We start from the raw sequence: 6,473 nt of genomic DNA on the forward strand, positions 1-6,473 counted from the left end.
GAGATTTTAGTCTCCAAATGGAATCATCTCCAGTTCAAAACCAACAAAGATCAAAAGATCATCATCCAGTTCAAAACTTGGCTTGTGTCATTCCTGTGCAGCCAGCTGTTGATGCTGATCCATCTTCAGTGTTTGGTCATTTGACAAGGAGAATTAAAAGAAATCTAAGATACTTTAAAGAAACAAGCAATAATTAATAGCTGGTCTGAAATGTGGTTGTGCCTCAGTCCAATCACACGTCTAGTCCTTTCATTTCTGTGCGTTTGCGATCCCATCGGTTTGTCCTTCATCGACTGATGTTAGAAAAGTGGTCAAATCTTAAAGCACCAGTAGACGTAGATTCAGCATTAGGTAGCCAATGCCAGTTGAAAGAAATTTTAATGAGATTAACTTTAAACATTTGTGTTTGATGTTTTTCTTGACAATCTCAATTTTTGCAAGTTTTGTTTTCTCCATTAGTAGTTCCATGTGAAGCTTGTCCTGTTCAGATAAAGTAACAGTGACAATTCTGGATATTATACGATGTTCCATTTGAACATAGATGTTAAAATTTGGGAAATCTGAGCTGGAAAGCCCACACAAGTTGGATATCCTACTAGAAAATTTGAGATTGGAATCCAAGATGGCTTCAGCACACCTCAACTGTAGTAAAAGCAGCAGTAATACACAGTTTATTGGCACTTCTATCTACTTATGGCATCAGATCAGTTGTACAGTCATTATTGTCCAACATCTCTCTGGACATGTTTTCAAGCTATTTGCAAGAGCTGTTTAAAGCATTAACACCAACTGGAATCGCTAACAAAGCTATGGGATATATTTTGACTGGATTCACCCTAAAACACTGGTAAATGACTATCAGTCTCATTTTCATAAACTCAAGTAGTTTTTGGAAATGGTAAAACCGGAATGTTTAAACTGTGATGTGATGTCATTCTTAGCTCCAACATTAAATTCCTGAGTTTAAATGGAACGCAGCATTAGAGATTGCAGCAGCCCAATTATTTCCAGCAGTACTTATTGTTGGAGTCCAAGTCCTCACTTTTATTTAAGTAGAAAATGTGTAGTAAGGCAATGTTTAATGATTCACCAAGTGACATGCTTGTCTCATCTGACCTCAACCACATATCTAACTGCAGTGTTAATACTTTCAGTTGCCAATTTGATATTCCTCCCCAACATGCTATGCACTAATCCAGACCTAAAACCCATTCAAAATACTGCACTTCACCCTGCAAACTGTGACCAGCCCGAAATGTGACAAAGGTGCCACTTTTCAATGTATGATGTCATTTTTTCCTGCATAGTAATTCATTTTTTTCCATTTTATACTGTGAATTTAGTAGCATGTGTTTAACACAGCTTCAGACTACAACACATTCGACTGAGATTGTTCTGATGCCAAAATCAAAGAGGCCTTAATTTCGCAGTACCAGATTGTAAAAAAAAAAAAAAAGGAAAAGGAAAAAAAAAAAAAAACATTAATGTAAAATCCTGACTATTGATTCCTGTGAGCTGAAGTAATGTTAGTGATTCATTTAAAACATATAAAGAGGAAAATCGTTTTGTACACATTTTTACAAACTATTTATTTAACTGTGATTTTGTAAATAATAAAGTAAAATGGTGAATGGAAATCCTGTGTTGATGCACGTGTTGAATTTGGTTGGGATGTGGGATGTACTGAAGTAAGGGTATGAAGGTCATTCCCTTCCAAAAGCTGTATTCATCACTGTTGGCATGGGTGTTGAGCAATGACATCCACTAGAGGTGTTTAGAAGTGTACCTTGCCTGGAGCCAAGGTGGGCTGCATTTATTGGCTGCATCACACTAAGGCTGGTCCTTTAGTAAACAGATGAGAAATGCAGCCAAGGTGTGGGGCGACTTATTTATCACTACCTGCCATCAGTTACACACAATCACAATATTCTCTGCTTAAACAAGGAAAAGTGGTGGGGGGAAAAAAAGGATGAAGAGCACCACAAAAATAGGGTGAACATGGTAAAAAAAAAAAATCCTCCAGCATGATTCTTTTAAATTGTTAAGTTGTTATTAAAAAGAAAGTATATATATATTTTTATAATTTATTTAATATACAGCTCTAGAAAAAATTAGACCACCTAAAAATGATGAGTTTTTCTGATTTTACCGAATTGAAAACCTCTGGAATATAATCACAAGCCATCAAACCAAGCTGAACTGCTTGAATTTTTGCACCAGGAGTGGCATAAAGTTATCCAAAAGCAGTGTGTAAGACTGGTGGAGGAGAACATGCCAAGATGCACACAAACTGTGATTTAAATTCAGGGTTATTCCACCACATATTGATTTCTAAACTCTTAAAATTTTATGAATATGAACTTGTTTTCTTTGCATTATTTAAGGTCTGAAAGCTCTTAATCTTTTTTTTTTATTTCAGCCATTTCTCATTTTCTGCAAATAAATGCTCTAAATGACAATATTTTTATTTGAAATTTGGGAGAAACGTCTGTATTTTTATAGAATAAAACAACAATCGTCATTTTACTCAAAACCTAACTTACCTATAAATAGCAAAATCAGAGAAACTGATCCAGAAACTGAAGTGGTCTCTTATTTTTTTACAGAGCTGTATATTTTATATATTTAACCAGACATTGCTCAAAGATGAATGATTTTAGAAAACTAATGTTGTAGCTAATTGTATAGACATAAAGAATTAACAGTTAAATAAATTTGTATTATCGATATTTAATAACCCAAAACAGTGTTAGTAATCTAAATATACACCTGGTAATGATTCTCAAATACTTCCACGCAACGTTAGAGTCAGAAAAGATTTAAAAAAGGTATTTTAATTTATAATTAAAAATGTTTGGATTGATTTTTTTACTCTGAACTGCCGCCGCATTTAAGGTGGAACGGAAAACTCGCGACGTATTTACATAACACGACTAACAGGCTCTAGTAATATTTAGTGAAGGGAAAAAATAATTGCCGCTAAATTTAGCTTGACTAAAATTGTGGCTTGTTTTGGAACTAGTAAGTTACTGGTCTTGCGTCCACATTTAAGGTGGAAGGGAAAACTTCCACCTAAGGCTAATATTTTGCTAAACGTGAGTGAGATTTAAACTAGGAATGAGAAACATCTTTTTTAACCACAAAAAGTGACTTACTACGAACTTGTAGTTATGTTTCATAGTTACTGACCGCCAGGGCGGTGCTTAATGTGAATGTATTCCCTGCCGTGCCCACGGCGAACCGAGAGTTGTATACCAACGAAGTCACTACACGTGACACAGCGTGTGACGCAAGCGGGGTATAAATGCCCCCTGGCACTCGCTGCTCCTCCTCTTTTTCTTCTCGCCCAGAACCGATTGAGTGCAGCTCGCTTCAGAGCTCGGATTCCGACCTCTAGAGCTGTTTTTTCATCATCTTTTTCTTCTCCTTTTTTCTTCTCCTATTTGGATTACTCGTCGCCAGTACCCACACGAAGCTTGGGGCTCCAAGCTTCGGGTTACTGTGCATTTCCCGTCGAAGCTCGAAACCAGTGAGGACTCCCACCGTAGTTCTAACCTAGCTTCAGTACTCGTCCGCTGCCTCAGTTATCGTGCGCTCGGTACACCGAGTTCACTTTGGCCGCAGCGAAGCGCTCGGCGCCGGGATTAGCCTCAGCTAACGCCCCCACGAGCGGCTATCTACACTGTGGTGTCTTCGCCGGAGCCGACACGGTGAGTACTCTCTCCTTAGCTCTACTAGCGTTACGCCTCGCGAGCTATCTGACCTAGCTAGCTAGTGCTCGGTACACCGAGTTCATTTAGCCGGCTACGAATCGCTCGACGCCGGGGTTAACCAGAGGCTAGCGGCCCCACGAGTAGCTATCAGCCGAGCGGCTGTCAGCACTGCTGTGCCTTTTCGCCGGAGCCTGACACGGTGAGTACTCTCAACCGTAGCTCTAACTAGCGCAAACTCCTCGTGAGCTATCTGCTTCAGCTAGCTGGTGCTCGGTACACCGAGTGACTTAGCGGGCGGCGAGGCGCTCGACGCCCGAAGCGAGCCAGCGGCCACCGCGAGCGGCTGTCAGACCCCCTCCCGGAGCCGCGGCCTACCTAGCGCTGCTATGCTAGCCTCGATTAGCTGCATGCACTGCCAGGCCGTCCTGGAGCCCGACGACGGACACCGACTGTGCCCGTCGTGCCTGGGCTTGGACCATCTGCGTGAAGCGCTCACAGACCCATGCATCGACTGCGCGATGATTCCCATGGCTATCCGCCACGAGCGGCTAGCGGGCCTGGAAGCACGAAGCGAGGCATCCCTCCCCGCGACAACGCCCAAGGCTCGGGGAAAACGGAGCGCGGATAGCTCGTTAGAGCCGCCGCGAAAAAAGAAAGGCTATGGAGCTCTCTCTAACCGTGTGGACTCGGTTGTATCGGAGTTACACCAGCTAAAGAACCTGATCTTAGCTATGAACAGCCAGACACAGGACCGAGCAGGTGAGAGCCCCTCGGTCGAGTTTAAGGAGTCTGTTTCGCCAAGGCGGGAGGCTGAGTTTGACGTTCTCTCAACGGCTGCCTCCAACGCGAACTTTACACAAGGGTCGGCTCTCGAGCACGAGATGGGGTTCGGATCTTTTCCGACCGATAGCTCTCCTGCACCCCCACACTCCCTGTCTTCGGATGGAGCCAAGGGAAGTGAGGACACACACCCCGCAGCCTCTCGCAGGGCTTCAGTGGAAGAGACGCTTAAGTTAGCCTTAGCTAGGCTAGGCCTGGATACACCAGCAGCAGGGAGCGTACGCTCTAACGCGCTGTTTAAACGCCTGGAAGCGGGTGCTTTCGCGGTGCCGCCTTGTCAGGACTTCGTGTCTGAATTCTCGGCTGCTTTTCAGAGCGAAAAAGCAGGTCGGCCGACGGAGACGGCGCGCTTGCTAGCATCCATGGCCGGAGCGGCTGACTATGGACTGGCCTCCATGCCTGCGATCGACCCCTGTGTGGCTTCCACGGTGGTTTCGCCAGACGAAGCGCTACGGCCGGAACCTCGCTGCCCGAGCGCGGAGTGTAGGCGCACGGACGAGCTGGTTGTTAAAATGCACAACTCAGCAACGCGGATGGGGAGACTGCTGAATTCCCTCTGCATCCTGCTTATTGCGCTGCAGAATTCCCCCGCATCCACGGAGGACTCAAATAGCTCGGAGGAGCTTCTGAATCTAGCCCTCTTGACCGCGGGTTACATGACCCACGATACTGGTCGGCTCGTCGCTACGAGCCTGCATGCTCGGCGCCAGGTGTGGCTGGCCCAATCCTCTCTGCCCGAACCTTGCCGAGCTACGCTGCGGTCCGTGCCTCTCAAACCCGGGTCTCTCTTCGGACCAGCAGCCAAGGAAGCCCTGGAACGACGATCCTCCCTGACGGAGGCTCGAAAGCTGCATAATACCGGGCAGCCACAGAGTTTTCGTCGCCCACTACAGCGGACTCGAGGACACGATAGAGAGAGGCGCTTCGGAGCCGCAGCTCCGCCGCCGCGCCCCGCAGGCCCCACGGTCCCGCCGAGAGCGCCTAGGCGACCCCCCCACCCTTCCAAGCCGCGTGCAGCTGCCGCTGCTGACCGCCGCTGACATGCTACGGCCGGTGACGCTGTTGCTCTCACCATCACATTTGGCCTACTGGACAAAGATGGTCTCAGACCCGTGGGCTCTGAGCACCATGACAGTGGGTTACAGACTGCAGTTTCGCCGCCGGCCACCAGTATGTTCTCGCCCTACGGTGACCAAAGTTCGGGATCCCGTTCGGGCTGCAAGTCTCTCCCAGGAGATAGGCTCCCTGCTGGCCAGAGGAGCCATAGAGTTAGTAGACCCTCAAGTTCACCCCGAGGGGTTCTACTCAATTTATTTTGTTGTTCCGAAGAAAGACGGCGGTTTGAGACCGATCTTAGATCTCCGTCGCCTGAACAAATTTTTGAAAGTTCTTCCGTTCCGGATGTTACACACCGCGGCTGTTCTCCACGCGGTTTCCGAGGCGGAGTGGTTCACCCTAGTGGATCTCAAAGACGCCTACTTTCACGTTCCAATCGTTCCAGAACACAGACGGTTTCTCAGGTTCGCCTTCCGAGACAGGGTATACCAGTTCAGAGTGCTGCCGTTCGGCCTTTCACTGGCACCAAGGGTGTTCACGAGATGTATGCGGGCGGCCCTGTCCCCCCTTATGGCTCAGGGGCTGAAAATCTTGCCCTATCTAGACGACTGGCTGCTGTGTGCCCCCTCGGAGCAGAGAGCTCACACAGACACACTCAGATTACTGCAGCACACGCAAGCGCTGGGGCTCGCGGTGAACTGGAACAAGAGTGTTTTAATTCCTGCTCAGTCCATAACCTTTTTAGGCATGGTCTTGGATTCACGTCGCATGTTGGCCACCCTGCCTTCAGCTCGTGCTGCGGCTATACTATCGGCCATTCACAGCCTCAGGTGGGGCGCCAAGGTGCAGTATGTGAGGCTTTTG

Source organism: Astyanax mexicanus, chromosome 14 (assembly GCF_023375975.1).
Source record: "Astyanax mexicanus isolate ESR-SI-001 chromosome 14, AstMex3_surface, whole genome shotgun sequence".
NCBI classification, from domain to species: domain Eukaryota; kingdom Metazoa; phylum Chordata; class Actinopteri; order Characiformes; family Acestrorhamphidae; genus Astyanax; species Astyanax mexicanus.